Genomic DNA, 16,022 nt, shown 5'->3' with positions numbered 1-16,022 from the left:
CATATTGACTCAATACTCCTATTGGACAGTCTAAACTGCCCACAAAAGTGATCTTTTTCAAATTAAGGCAAGAAGAACTTGTAAAATGTCCCACCAGCTGAGCCCCAATGGGAGTTCAAGAGGAGAAATGTGCTGCAACTTTGCAACTCTGGAAACGCTGGAAAGCTTCAGACACACTGTATCTGTTTGAACACTGAAAAACATGACCTTTTTTCCTTTTCTTTGGAGAAAAAGTCTGAATATGTTCATATTGTACATTTCTCATAATGGTACGCAGAAGTATGAACTTCTAATATCATTGCTACTGATCTGTTGCTTCCAAAACTCAACCCCAAACAGTATAGGACATTGCGTATGTAAAAGGAGCTTATTTAGCAGTTTTTTTATGAGGAGAGAAGCTTCTTTAGTCATCTAAAGACTTGGCCATGTATGCTGCAATGCTCTAAACATGAGTGTGTAAATGTGTGGGAACGAAAGAGAGCGAGAGCTTTTACATACTTAACAGAAATGTGACCCACCACCGTTTGAGTGACCAAACCATTCCCACGAATGCCAGAGACATGGGATTCCACATCACTGCTCCAGCGTGCACAACACAAGGTCTAGTTATATTCCGCCTGAGCCAATGAACCATACAGCTATGGGTCTGAAAACGGTTAAAAGGTCACTGGAAATATTTTGAGTAGCAGTTTTTTAAAATCTAAATTGTTTATACGAGTTATATGGCTGGTAAATTTGTTAAAATATATTTTTTTATGTAGAGAATATGGCACTTTATGTCAGGTATATTCAGAGTAATTATTGATACTGTTTTCTTCGTCATGTTTTTATTTTCTACAATTTTTGTCCCGGTTTAATTATGTAAGCTTTTTTTTTTTTTTTTAAATGACTTTTCCTGAATTCAAGTTTGATATGAAACCATCTCATCTTTTCGTTGCCTGGATGTATTTATACTTTTTTGGCAAAGATTTACAGTAAAATCGCTAGATAAATAAATGAATCAAACAGTTTGGATCAAATACATCAAACTGTGGTCATTTGAATTCATCTGATTACAAAGCAAAATGATGCCATGTTGTTAAACGCACATCGACATCTCGGAAAGTTCCCAGAAGCACCGAGCGGCTCATAGTTGTGGTTATAGATACTGCGAAACGCTGATCTCGGAGTGACACAGAGCTGTTCCCGCCTGGGTTTGAATAGGCATCTGACCTGGCTCATTCATTCACCCGCCGTATGCTCTCTGCCCCTCTGGTCTTTTTCCTGTGGGTGAAAAGCATTGCAGGCAGCCACCGAAGCAGAAGTAAACTGGACCTGTTTTGTTAGCCGTCTGAACTGCTGGGTACCGGAACCGCGTAAGCTCCCAACACTATACCCCGGATTGAGAGAAAAGTCAACCCTGATTGTTTCGCACAAACATTTTGTCATTAAAAAATATGAGGCAGAAAAAACAGGGTGTGGTGGGGAGAGCAGAGGCCTGCACAGAGGGGTATTAATGCTACGGGGGTGTGTGTGTATGTGTGGACCACTCAGCTCATTCCAGAATGGGACGGGGCGAGATGTGATTCTTAAAGCCAATACTTCTGGTCTGATTCACATAGGAAAAAAACTAAGGGCAGAACTAGATGATCACGAGAGCAAAAATGTGGTGTGGGATAGACAGAGGGAGAGAAAGACCTGATGACTGATTTCTGGTCTGTATGAGAGATTGCTTTTATAATTAGGCTGGACAGTACACAATCACGATCAACAAGAATCTAGGGACACTCTTCCTAAAATAGAAAATCAGCTTATATTGTAAAGAAAATATGTTTTTTACAAAATTAATTTATCTGATTTATCATCATGAAAATATTTACTTTGTATCAAGTTAATGGTGTAGGTTTTCCACTCGATATTAAATTATAAGAGAATTTAGTATGTACGACAGCAAAGGCTTTTACATTGATACCAAAAAAAAAAATACTCGTGTAACGAATTCTTTTATTTATTTTGAACTTTCTATTCATCAAAGAATCCTGAAAAAAATATGCATATCAGTTTCCACAAAAATATTAAGCAGCTCAGCTTTTGATAATAATAATAATAATAATAAGAATGAGCACCAAATCAGCATATTAGAATGATTTCTGAAGGATTATGTGACACTGAAGACTGGAGTAATGATGCTGTAAATTCAGCTTTGCCATCGCAAGAATAAATTACATTTTAATACATATTAAAATAGAAAGCAGTTATTTTAAATTGCAATAATATTTCAACATATTACTGTTTTAATAAATGTAGCCTTAGTGACTGGTCTCAAAAACATTCAAACTGAACCCAAACTTTTAAATAGTTATGCATACTTTTAAAATAAATGTTCTAATTTTCAAAACAATCTAGCTGTTTTGAACACTTTTCAGTATTGCGTGATATCGGTAAGTGTAGTTTGTCAAAGCTTGTTGCCTGTAATGGGCTCTGCGATTGTGCTGGCTTCAGACACACACAAAACATGAGTGTGGAATCACTGTATTGGTGTAAAATAAATGTAAAAAAAATGGGATATTACAGAATGTACACACAGGTAATTGCGTTATGTTATTTTATTATAACAAATGCACTATATTAAAAGTTAGATAGACAGCCCTATCATACAGCAATCCCCATCTACCAAGCTACATGGGAAGTCTGTTGAAATAATAGGGGAATTGTTGTAAACAAACCCGATTTAAAGCACAAAATCTTAAGTCAGCTTTCAAAAAGAAGGATCCGAGTCTCACGGCTATTCAGAGATGAACTTTACGTGTACAGATCAAGAAGCGGCCTGGTCTCTATAAAATGCACTGAATTGGGGATTAACCTCTACTCCCTGTTGGTCACCAGAGTCTCTTTAGTGGCTGAAAAGCCAGGAAGACACGGTTCTCCTTGTTTCATAGGATTTGAATCCCACTTTGGGGGGGGTTGGAATCAAAGACTAAATGCATCACAGACATCAGCATGAGTCCTCTCAGATAAGCTTCTCTGATTGATTTCCTCTTGTGTGGAGAACACAAAGCCCAGACCACCCCCTTGTGCTGCAAACTACTGATTGGATATTTAATGACCCTAGTGTGTTGTGGGCGTTTTAAGCCATCTCCAGAGTGTAATATAGCATGGTAAAGGGGTGTGGGGATGGGCATCCCAGTATAGCGGTCTCCCAGCTCTACTTAATCAACTATGGGTCCTTCTTTAGGGGCCTGAGCAGTAGACTGCCATCCCTTTCTTCCACTCTGAAGCCCATTTCTCTGAGCATCGTGTCATCTGCTGCACCTTGTCTCCGAAGACCTTGTATCAGCTTCTGATTCTCTAGGTTGTGTTCCAGAATGTTCCAGATGACAAACACAGTCCACTGGCTTATGACTGGAAAAAATATTAAGGAAAGTCATTGTTTTGCTATGTGGTTGTCAGGGTGTTCTTGTTGGTTTAATGCCAAAAAAGCACACCATAAAGTCTCCATGTTATTCTGGTCTCTATATATGGTTAAGGAACTACCTTCAACAGGATTTTGCAAATTTTATCATCCATCAGGATGCAAATTAAATCAGTCAAAGTACTTAGGGCATGGATGCACAATATATTGGTAGATCAGTATATCATATAATAGTTTTTTGCCCAAAATTTTGCCCATACCAGAAGTGAAGCTAGCAACACCAGGTCCAGCAGCCATGCTAAACAGTAAGCAACAACGACAACTTCCTGAAACGGTCAGGAAACAGTGTTCGGGAGGACACAAGCTCAGCTTAGCAGCTCATCCCCTAGTGAAAGAGCAGCTGGCGCTGTGCCCTGCTCTCTCTAATATAGACCGGCAGTGGTCGTTAGAGAATGAAAGCGTTTTTTTTTTTAAACAACAGTGCCAGCATCAGTCAAGGATCCTTTGGAAACACAGCTGCAATACATCAGATTGTCGTGTTATCAATGAACCGTTTCATATGGAACAGAGTTGGCAGGATGCAGGTCAACACTATAAAAATACAAAATGTCACTTCATTTTATTCAAGTGGTGATTTTCCACCCAGGATTTCAATCAAGTTTTCCAGAAAGTGTTGCACATCTATAAAACTGATTTCTGTCAACACCACAAAATTACTCGTATATGTAATACCTACATTTAGCTTCATAAACTATTATGACTAGATTTTTCACACAAGGAGACTGGTGAGTGAGGATTGCAAAATGTTCGTGAGTCAGCCCAACAGTTCCACCTCTCTACAGGGGACGTTGCTAGGTGGAGGGACATGAAACCATTGGGCAAGACGCTGGCTTTGCTCTAATAACATCTCAACTGCATTTCCAACTCTGAACAAGCCACCAATCATTCAAACATCAAACACTGCGGTACAACTTCCATTAGTAATGGAATTTAAGGGGCTATTACAATGCTATTCACACTTTAGATAGTAATATCTTTGCATTTTTTGTGGCGGTTTTCACAAAATCAGAAAACCCTCATTAAATACACCACAAAAACACAGAGTGAATGGAGTCACGACCAAGGATACATGGGTTGTTGCTGTCGATGCTGCAGTTGTCCAGAATGAGAGCTATACCGTCCAGTTCTCTTACCTATAGGAGACAAATGGAAAAAAACAAGGAAAATGGTCTTTAACAGGGACATCATGAGCCAGACTGGTCAGAAAACAATTACTTTCCATGGAGGAAAGTCCATGCGGTTGAGCTCTGGTTTGGCGCAGTCATACGAGTTTGCGCTGGTTTTCATCACATGCAGTCTCTAACTATGCCATACATTACCCTGAGTATGTAAAGTAACCCAAGAGCTACAGCGGTTGCCCTTTAACCACCCTGGTTCCTTTAAAAAAAAAAAAAGGAATAAGAAAGAGCCCTGATTTTTCTGAAATTTTCTGCTGCTAATGACTAGCATGGCGTTTGATTGAGAAAGTAGTGCTAGCAATAAAACGAAGGGAAACTTATGTAACCGTACGCTTCGGCCACAAAATTAGTTTTGTTTGGCTATCCTCAGATGTAGTGGACTACTGCAGAGGCAGCATTTTAAGGCATCAGCACTTCTGATCCTACACTTAACTGTATAGCCACCTAAGATACTTTCTTGCTGCAAAGAAAACACTGAAAAAAATCCAAAACAACAGACAAGGTGAGACAAATATATTTTGAGAAACATATATTGCATTAAAAACAGCAAAGTGAAATAAAAACAGTTCAGTTTAAAGTTAATATTTTTATAATAGTAATACAGTGCCCTCCATAGGTATTGGAACAGTAAAGACAAAATTGCTCTGTTGGCTGTGGAGTCAAGACATTTACAAATATGATTAAAAGATGAATATGAGACAAAACTACAGAATGTCACATTTTATTATTGGGTGATTCAACACATACATGTTTTACCAGCTAAGAAGTTCAGAGTCACCTATCCAAGTGCGCGCACACACACACAGCAGCGAGTATTGAACACACACACACACACAGCAGCGAGTAGTGAACACACACACACACACACACACACACATAGCAGTGAGTAGTGAATACACACACCTGGAGCACCGGTCATTCACTCCCCCTACATACAATCACCATTAGGCCACGACTGTCCCCAGAAATAAATATATAATAACTACATGTTAATGTTCTATTCAAGTTAATATTAAGTGATCTATATTTTAGACAGAATATTGTCATTATGGACTGTTTTGATGTATTTCACCAAACATTGCGTCTTGGTCAACATGGTGCTGTTTTCTGAATTATTCAGTACTTTTGAATGAATCAAGTGAGTCAGTGACTCAATTCAAGCCATTCATAAAGAGAGTTAAATCTTAAACTGCATACTAGTATACTACTCTTACTGTTTATCTTTCTATGGCATAAATATCAAGAATAGTATGCTAGTACGTGGCTCACAAATCAAGTCACTTGCTTCATTCTTGAAGGAATCAGCAATGAATGCAACGGTTGAATTAGTAAATTAATGATTCACTTATTAAGACAGAGATTTTTGCCATCCATTGGTTTTAGTATAGGTATTACTTTCATTGTTCTATATTTAGTCTATTTACATTTAAAAAACTAATCTAATATGCAGTTGTAACTGCAATGTAAATGCATTCATGCTGTCTCTGAGCTGCATTACACAGTCTGTGTAAATACAGTACATCTAAATGCCACTTCAGGTGCAGTATCAGTGCCACTTCTGCAGTGCAGAGATGGATTTTGTTGTTATCGATTTCATTTGATTGGTATCAGCCCTATAAAGTCTTATTATTTACATGCATTTACATTTATTCGTTTAGCAGATGCTTTTATCCAAAGCAACTTACAATTGTGGAATACATCAAGTGATGTTTTGGGTTTTTTTTGTGATGAAAAGAGACGAGTTTTCAGCTGTCGCTTGAAAATTATCAATGAATCAGCATTCTGGATAGAGGTTGGAAGATGACCAGGACTGAGCCAGGACCGGTGGACAAAAATGGTCTGGAAAGTGATTTTGTGCCTCTCTGTGATGGTAGCACGAGGCGTCGCTCACTTGCGGTTCTCAGACTTCTGGAGTGGATGTAGATTCGTAATAGTGAGTGGAAGTAGGCGGGTGCTGAGCCTGTGGCTGTTCTATATGCAAGCATCGGTGTCTTGAACTTGCTGCAAGCCATAACAGGGTAGCCAGTGCAAAGAGATAAAGAGAAGTGTAACATGGGCTCTTTTGGGCTCGTTGAAGACCAGTCGTGCTGCTGCATTCTGAATCATTTGTAGAGGTTTGATTGTCAAGTCAAGTCACTATTATTTGTATAGCGCTTTTAACAATGGAAATTGTGTCAAAGCAGCTTTACATCAGCATGATATAAAGCTGGGTGGCTTTATATCAGCTTTACAGTATTTAGACGGGGAAATATTTTGTCGAAATAGTATCATTCTCCTATGGCCAGACAAAATCACCAGTTTAAATCTAGGCTAAAGCAGAGTCAGATTGTGCAAAGGACTCATCTGGTTCTGGTTAAACCATTCAGAGAGACTCACTTTTAGAGTTTCATCCCTCTATCTGATGTGAGCATAAGTATTGGAACAGTTCCCTCACAGGTCTTTCTAAGTGATCAGCTGTGTCCTGTTGCATTAATTCTTCAGATATTAAAAGCAGGGAATGTGTCGTATCAGTTATATCCATTACTTCTGCGTTCTGAATCTTGAATGCAGAAGTAATGACAAGTTCACCGACAAGCTACGCAATATCGCGTTCATTATCAAAGGCAATATATCTTTGATAATGAACGATTTACCGCTAATCACGGAACCGGCTTTACTGACGAGATGAGCATGCATATCGCATGAGATATATCTCCCAGCCCTAATACCAATATTCAAGAAAATGCCACCAGATTCATTGGGAGGTGCTTCATATTGCATCAGGACAATGACCCAAAACACCCTGCCTGCTCAGTCAAGGAATTTATAAAGGCAAAGAAATAGAAAGTCTTAGATTGCCCAAGTCAATCTCCAAATTTAAATCCAAATTAACTTGAATTTCACCAGCTGATGAGTAAAGGCAGAAACTCCCCAAAACAAGCAACAATTGGAATTGGCTGCATTAAAGGCTGGGAAAAGTATTTCAAAGGATGAGAGTCTGGTGATGTCTATGGGTCATAAACTCACTGCTGTGATTGTGCGCAAGGGATCTGCAACTAAATAATAGTTTTTAATCTTTTATATCTGCCTTATGTTCAACTGTTCCAATACTTATGCTTACATCAATGAGTGGGATGAACTCTAAAAGTGCTGTTCTTTTTATTTGGTAAAACATGTATGTGCTGAAATGACTAATAATAAAATGTGACATTCTGTAGTTTTGTCTCATATTCATCTTTTAATCATATTTGCAAATGTCTTGACTCCACAGCCAACAGAGCAATTTTGTCTTCACTGTTCCAATACTTATGGAGGGCACTGTATATTTGTGTTTAAACTATTGTTATGCTTATTTGAGTAAGCTATTAGCAGTGGCAACATAACACTAAACTCTGTTGAAATCAATTTTCGGTAGCCTCTTTAGTTTGTTTTGTGCGAGAAGTGCTATTGTGTGGTGCTGTTTTTATGTAGAGCTATCCAAATTAGTAATTTAAGAGGTGGCCTAGAGACGCAGAATTTTAAAAGTTAACCACGTTTTAACTCACGCGTGAGACGCAAGCACAACTATCAAAACTCCCGTTTGGTTTACATAGAAAAGTAATGGAAAAGCAGTGCAGTGGAATACAAAAATGCATTCTGAGCAAACGGCCCATTAGAAAGCAGCAACGGGAGCAGTGCGCTCACAAGGTTTTGGAACAAGGTTTTTGGTCAAAACGTGAGGGTGCAGGCTTTGGGAGACTTGCTATTGTTTTTTGACCTTTGACCGCTCAGTTGTGTGCCTTGACCCTATTTAAGAAGGCCGGTACTATAGGTTCTCCTCTGTGCTGATTGAAGGGGACAGACCTGAAAGCCTGAAAACCCCTCCATCACAGGAGGCTGCTTACAAGAGAATTCATTAAAAAGAAAAAAAAGTAGAAAGGGAACAAAGTGGGAAAATATCTGGGGAAGAAATGAGATGATACAAGCATGAAATTCAGAATGGTTCTCGAGTCTTTATCTACCAGTGTTAATCCCCTGATTAGTTTTCAAGGAGGGAGCTTCCACAAACAAAAAGCCCAGGCCTGATTTGACGGACAGAGAGAAAGCCTCTAAACCACAGTATTGTTAATGCGTTTACCACGACTGGGTTGCGCCGTCCGTCGATCAGTACATTACTGGAGTTGGCTGCAAACTCTATGGTGTTAGTTTCATCATTCACTGCCAACACATTCCTTCACATTCCAACAAGTCATAGAAATCGCAGGAGAGGAAGTTTAAAGATGATTTCCAAGAATTTTGCTAACTACTTCCTTCCCTTGGCAATCACACTGACTATTTCTGTTTTTCTTACCCATCAATCAGTTCTCTTTTATTGATGAATTTCAAGGTGCAGTCATGCGAAGCTACATATTTTCTCAAATATCATACATTTTTACCATGATCTCCCAAAAAATATTGTCAGGCATATTTAGAAGAAAAGATTAGATTACTTAAAAAAAAAATAAAAAAAATAGAAAACTCTACTCAGAAACCAATTAAAAAACTAAAACTAATTGTAATTTTGAATCTTTGCCCATCTTTGTCACTATCCTTCAAACCACTAGGTTTTACCCATTTGTCAGCAAGAATTGTTCAATCCATACACACACACACACACACACATGTATATATATATATATATATATATATATAAAAATAAGCATGTTGTTTCATTTTTGCAAAGGTATATCTGTTATGCTGAATGACAATAGAACATTTGAAACATTACAGCAGACACTTGCATTTAATATCCTTTCTATACATGTATACAAAATCAATCTGGAAATTTAATTTGATGCAGACAACTAAAGACATATTGTCTTTGACCCATATATAGTATATGGGGTCTGTTTTGAAAATATGTTGTTTTGCACATCCCTAAAACGTGACTGCATCTTTCATATCTGCAAAATCTCATATTTACACACACACACACACACACACTCTCACACATACAAAAACTTCTAGGAGCTACTGTGTGCAGTACCTTGTCCTGATTGACAATGTGGCCATGACAGGTTCCCAATGAGTCGAATGAGATGAGCTTTGAAACTGAGGGCAGGATGGGTGTCGGCGCCCCCTGGCCTTGTCAAGGAGAAATCGTGAGCTGCGGTGAATACATTTTTATTGGTTTTGCCCAGTAAGTGGACCTCTTTCAAGAGATCTGGAGGTGACAAAGAATTTTCACATTACATACAAGATGAGAGTGAGAAATACATGCCATGTTTAATGTGTGACATCACAGCCGGAGATGACAGGAGAGTCTGGGAAGAAATAAGATTGTGTTTGTCTGCAGTGAGCTGTAACCTGTCAGAGGTTTCGGTTTCAAAGAGCACCCTACTGAAACAGCTGCTTTGCGTTTTAAATAGAAAAGGTGAGAAAGAGCATATAAGGGTGTGTGATTTGATTTTTCAGTTTAGCAGACAGTATGAGGGATGGCAAGCTCAGCCCCATGTTTTTAAGACAAGATGCTTTTTACAGTGATTATGCAGTTGTACCAAAACAAATATTTTGCATTTTCAATCATGGCAAAGACTTGATAATTTCCTATGGTTTTTGTGTATTCTCATTAAGAATGCATTAGGATTTTTATCTCCAACAAAAGCAAAAGCATTACGCCACATATCTCCACATTTACCGACTGTTGAGCTCAACAGGTCAGAGTGATCCTGCAGGGCCATGAACTCCTTGTAATCAGAGGTCATTTCACAAAGGATGTCCAAAAGCCTGATGACAACCATAGCTTCCTACAAGTGTACAACAATACCAGGCTTAGAACATCTTCTATAACATGTACAGTAACTTTAAGGTCAGAGCGAATTTTTAAATGATCTTGAAAGAAGTGTCTTTCAAAGGCTGCTCATCAAGGCTGCATTTGTTTGAATATATTATAAAATGTAATTTATTCCTATATTTGCAAAGCTGAAGCTTTTTCAGCATCCATTACGCCAATCTTTAGTGTCACATGATACTCCAGAAATCACTATAATATGCTGATTTGATGCTCAAGAAAGTATTACCAGTAGTTTCTTAATGTCCAATATCAAGAGACACTAATATTGCCCACTATACCGTATTATCCCAATATTCTGTTTATGGCTATTGCAGACTAACATGAAGAGGTGCATTATGAGCACCGCAGATAAAGCTGACCTGGTCATCTGATGATTCGGAGCTCAGAGTGAGAACAGCTCTGCAGTGATCAGTGAAGCAGGAAGCCAGGAACTGAGCTGTGCTCAGAGGCATTAAACAGTTCTCCTCCTCAACGACACCAAGCTGTGCTAATATCAGCTCCAACAGTGTGAGCCTGTTAGTATACAATTACATTCACAAAATAATGTATATCAAAACATGCTATATAATTTAGAAAGATACATTTATTCCTATGGCCCCTGTTAGTGATGCTCAGGCTCTGTTCCAAATCCTAGTGAGCTGTCTTAATGTCTACACAGAGAATTACCTTTTAAGGAAGCATCCTAACCAAAATGGAACTTCATTGGCCCAGACAGAATTATTTAATTTGAATATTTTGGATAGGCAATAAAGCACTGAAAGGCATAAGTACAAAAGTACAGTGAAAAATGTGTTTATTTTATTATATTATGCTAAGTGACTATTTTAATATTTTATAGAATCCATCCACCATCTTGGACACATTTCTTTACTCAAATGGCTTATCTATGAATGTTACCTTAGATTTTTAGGTATTTTAAAATTTATTTAAAAATGCCTACTATTTGGAAAAACAAATGATGCCTAAAAATGCTGTCTAGTTAGGCAGCTCACTATTTGGGTAACATTTTACAATAAGGTCCCATTTATTTACCATTAGGTAATGGAATATTTAACAGTAATGACCAATATAATCTTTAAGCATTTATTAATCTTTTTAAACATTGATTCATATACATTTTCAGATTGAAATCGAGATTACCATTACCTAAAATGAATAAATGGCATAAAATATTGTGCATTGTTAGTCTGTTGAATAACGTAGTTAACTAATGTTAACAAATAAAACCTCATTGTAAAGTGTTACCAGAATTTGTAACAGAGCCTTAAATAAACACTGAATCAAATCATCAAAAAAGTCAAAACTCAGTATAGTAATGTATTAACCTAGATGTAAGTACATCTCATCTTCGTGCAACTGATTTAAAATAATTGAGAGTTTTTACCGTTCCTCATTGGTCATTTCGGTATACATTTTCCTAACGAGCTTTGACGACTTGAGAAAGTGTTGTGTGACAATAAAGACCCTATAATAAAAAGTGGGGTATAAAATAGGCCAAAAAAACAGATGTGCTTGTTTTGTTTGTTTCAATTAAAACACAAAGCTTACGTCCAATCCACTTCAGGCAACGTCCTGCACAAGTCCATGATCTTCAGGGACTATTTAAGCTGCTGTGTGTCTTTAACTAGCTGCTCTGTCTTGTGCTCATCCAGACAAGTGTGGATCACCATACATATGTATGAAACAGCTTTCTCATCTGCAAGCTCCAAAAGGTCACTTGAAAGAGACAGAAGTGGTTACAAAACCACACCAGTAGAGGGATTTACAAATCAGTAGCATTTTACAAAATGAAGACCGAACACATTTTTGACTGGCATCGTAAGAAATGCACCATTGATGCCTAACCATAAATTCACTCACCAGAAGATGTGCGGGAAACCAAGCTCCCAGATGTCATCTTTGCAGAGCTGGTTTCCAACAGCAATGTTACCAAGAAACTAAATCCCACACCGACGTGCTGCCAAAGGAGAGAGTCATACATTTATTTATCTACCCGTTACTCTCCATAGAGCTGAAACACTTGAAACTCACCATCATAAATGTCATTTGAACCTCCTGATGCAATTTTAAGGAGTCTGGCCAAAATCTCAAAAGATAGCTTGATAGAGCCTAGATCTCTGTGAAGATATAAGCGCTTTAGTTTTTCTGGTTTATAAAGCTCACAGATCACAGTCATATTCATATAATAATAATGATTATGATGTTAATCATAATGAGGAATGCTAGGGGGGACAAAAGTATGAGAAATACTAGGGGGGACAAAAAATCACAGTTATGACATAAAAAAGAAGGAAATGTGTTTGCACTTTATTTTAAATGACATGCATTTATATGTATTTACATTACACATTTACAAAAGTACTAGGAAATATATGGTAACTACATGAGTTAAGGTTCAGTTTAGGGTCAAGTTCAGGGATAGCACCTTAAAATTACCCAGTTATTACAATTATTATAATAAGTATAGTATGTACATAATATGTACATGCAGAAAAGGACTGAATAATAAAGCTATACCTAAAAAAAATGTATGAGTCTGCATTATTTCTAGGCTACTAATCACAAAAGTTATACACAAACTTCAGTGCTGCTGTCATTAAATGGGGAACATAATATACTTATACATTAAATGTTTATTTAATATAATCATAGATACAACAATATTACATAACATATTAAGGCATTACATTTGCTACAATTTCAACATTTTACTCACATATTTATGCCAAAGATATACTTTGAAATTATACACGCTATAATTAAAAATGCAAACTTGAGGCATTTGTATTAGTAATCTCAAACTTTCTGGACACTGAACACTACCACTACCTACAGCTCTGAGGTGAGTTTAAGGCATAGATGCTTCTTCTTGTGAATCCATCCTCTCAATCAAATGCTCAACATCCATAGAAAGTCTTGAAAACACTGCAAAGAGGTTTCCAAGAGCCTCCCTGTCAACACTGGCTCTGAAACAAAACAGAAACAAACTGTCAGTCTATTTTCAATTAGATTAATATGTATGGCAGTTCATACATTCTGACATTTTCTTCAACAATTAATGTGTGTCAGAAAATTGGTTCATGTGAAAGTGCACAGCATTCAGAAATTAATATATGTGATTATTAAAACGCTAAAAATTGCATTAAACAGCTCTTTAACCTGTATCGAAATATGTAACATACTCTGCTGATACATACTGTACATTTAAACACACATATTTCTGTTCATTTTTTAAAGTGGAAAATGTGTAGTACCTGAACTGCTCATCGCGTAAAGCTTTCGTGACAGTTTGCAAAGTTGTGAGATGCGTGTTTGTAAGTTTTTCTGTGGCTATTTGACAGAGCGCGCAGTTCATGTTCTGCATGCTGTCATCACTGGAGGCTGCCATCAACGCGCGAGAACAAAAACAGACCTTTATTTCCGCCTGCCTGCTGGACTGGATTTCAAAATAAAAGCCCGTGAACTTGAATTTACGTGAGCGTTTTAATAAATGCAATCTAATTCTTTAAAAAAAAAATATATATAAATATTTTTTGAATTCTTTAAATATAAATTTTATTTGATACTGGTAATGATTATATTTTTTGTTTATTATTTAAAGTCTATAAAGTATATTTGAAAGACACAATGTGCTTCTTAATTTTGTGACCCTCTTAAATCGGAGCTATTTTCTTAATATAAACATGTAATAACCGTGGTAATTACAATTTATTAATAAAATAATTTTTTTGCCACAATTCGCTGAATATTAATTGAATAGATTTCAATTGTTACACACAGTCAAGGAGGTCAAGACCTGGGTGGAACAGGCGAAAATCACCCTCCATTGAATACATTATAATCACTCTGCTAAGGAACAGCACAAATAGTAACCATGGCATTATACAACGAATCCAAAGTCACATCCATTTATTTTTGAGTTTTGATTATATGCCATCGCTTGTGTGACACTGGGAAACACTCTGCGAAGGTTACATTGATTAAATCTGATCTTGAGAGGACAGGCTGAATGTTTCTGATAATGCCTAAACTATATTACATGATGTAACTTTCTTACTGTTCCCATTCAAGGATGAAATCATCTAGACCATTATAAGCAAGGCCATCTGACACCCATTCATCTGAATCAAACGTTTTTCATAAACAAGATGTGGGGACAAGTGCTCCAGCTGAAACAACAAAAGGCCTTAGTTCCCCTTTGAATCCTCAGAAGTGCCAGAATATTTTGGGTCATTGGCTTTCCATTCTGCGGTTCATCTCGTGTTTTTTCTGGCCAGGGAAATGCACTGAAGGAAGTTGGTCTTGCATGAAGAATATAATTACAGGTGGTTTTGTATCAGACATATATCCTCGGGTTAAGGGTGGACCCGCCGCTAATACATAAATGGGGTAGTGCCGCTACCAGACCCTAAAACAGTGTCGTCGATCATGAGAGACAGAAGCCAACTGAAAGCATCTACTGTGCTTAATAGCTTACAGGGCCAGCCGAAAATGTTCTGCTCCACCACTCCAAATGTATCTGGTGTCCTTGACCAGATAAACATGTGCTAAATCAATGATCACTCTGCACGGCAGCTAAACGCTTGCAGAAATACTATAGAAGTTGGGATGTGTGTTGCTCTAATATGGTTCTCATAAAACATGGTAAGCAGCTGAGTGCAGAGAAGTATTGCTTTCACAATGACAAACTTGCAGGAGACACTTTATAATATATCCTGCCATGGTTTCACTCCAGAAGAAGGCTCATTCTACAATTGTTTCAATATCGAAAGTGTTGGATAGAAAATATTGTGGACATTATTGTCTGGAACAGGACATAAAGTGTCATTAAATGTTACCAAAGCGCAACATGACGGCACCAGCACTTTAACGCAATTGAAGCTTTGGGTTTAACGTCAATCCGCTTCTAATTGCACAATAAAAAATTTCATTTGAAACCATTTTTTCTCAAATTTTTGTCTGACATATTTGACTGACAGGAGTTCCTTGTAGTATCTGTAACAAATCTATTTACTTTGAGAAGCATTTTTGACCTATTGCCACCACCAAGATCTGCTGTCTCAACAAAATCATCAAAACGTCCACGTTTCTGGGATTTAATGTACAGTACGATAGTGAGTGATGCTTGTGAATGCAATTCCACCCGTATATTCTAGATGCACTTTATTAATCTTATTGCGAGTTATTCTTTTTTTTATTTAGACCCCTGAAAATTCTTCTGTTTCTTTTTTTTTTTTTGGCCCCTGAAATACTGTCAATGATGACATGTTGACCATTACAAGGTGATGGACGCATTTACATGTCTGGAGCTATAGATATGTATAGTAGATCCACATTTGGCTGCTCCGCCATATCGGAACAGTCAAAGTGTCATCCATCACTCATGGTAAAAATCAGTGTTTTCCACAATGCTATAACACTGCACAGTCTCGGGTTGTAAAAATCGCCAAGATTTAAATTCTCAGAGTATGATAACATTTCACAGGTTAACCTAATATTACAGGTTTTAGGACTATGGCAACTTTTTGATGTTGTGTTAGCTAATGCCTACGTCTTGTTGTATTGTGTTAGTTTAGCAAAATCATCACCTGAAGTCAATTTT

At 37.4% G+C, this 16,022-nt stretch overlaps 1 pseudogene across 1 annotated transcript; it reads right to left on the bottom strand.

The window, feature by feature from the left end:
* Positions 1 to 894: 894 nt before the first annotated feature.
* On the bottom strand, positions 895 to 12,596 carry LOC306859002 (ataxin-10-like; annotated as a pseudogene). The gene is made up of 9 exons: positions 12,452 to 12,596; positions 12,281 to 12,377; positions 11,969 to 12,136; positions 11,805 to 11,885; positions 10,780 to 10,933; positions 10,265 to 10,373; positions 9,614 to 9,790; positions 4,521 to 4,584; positions 895 to 3,381 (listed from the first exon to the last, which is right to left on the bottom strand). The product of its transcript is annotated as an ataxin-10-like (transcript).
* Between the last annotated feature and the right edge of the window lie 3,426 nt (positions 12,597 to 16,022).

Source organism: Barbus barbus (assembly GCF_936440315.1).
Source record: "Barbus barbus genome assembly, chromosome: 39".
In the NCBI taxonomy this organism is placed as follows: Eukaryota; Metazoa; Chordata; class Actinopteri; order Cypriniformes; family Cyprinidae; genus Barbus; species Barbus barbus.
This window is presented reverse-complemented; position numbering and strand designations above follow the sequence as displayed.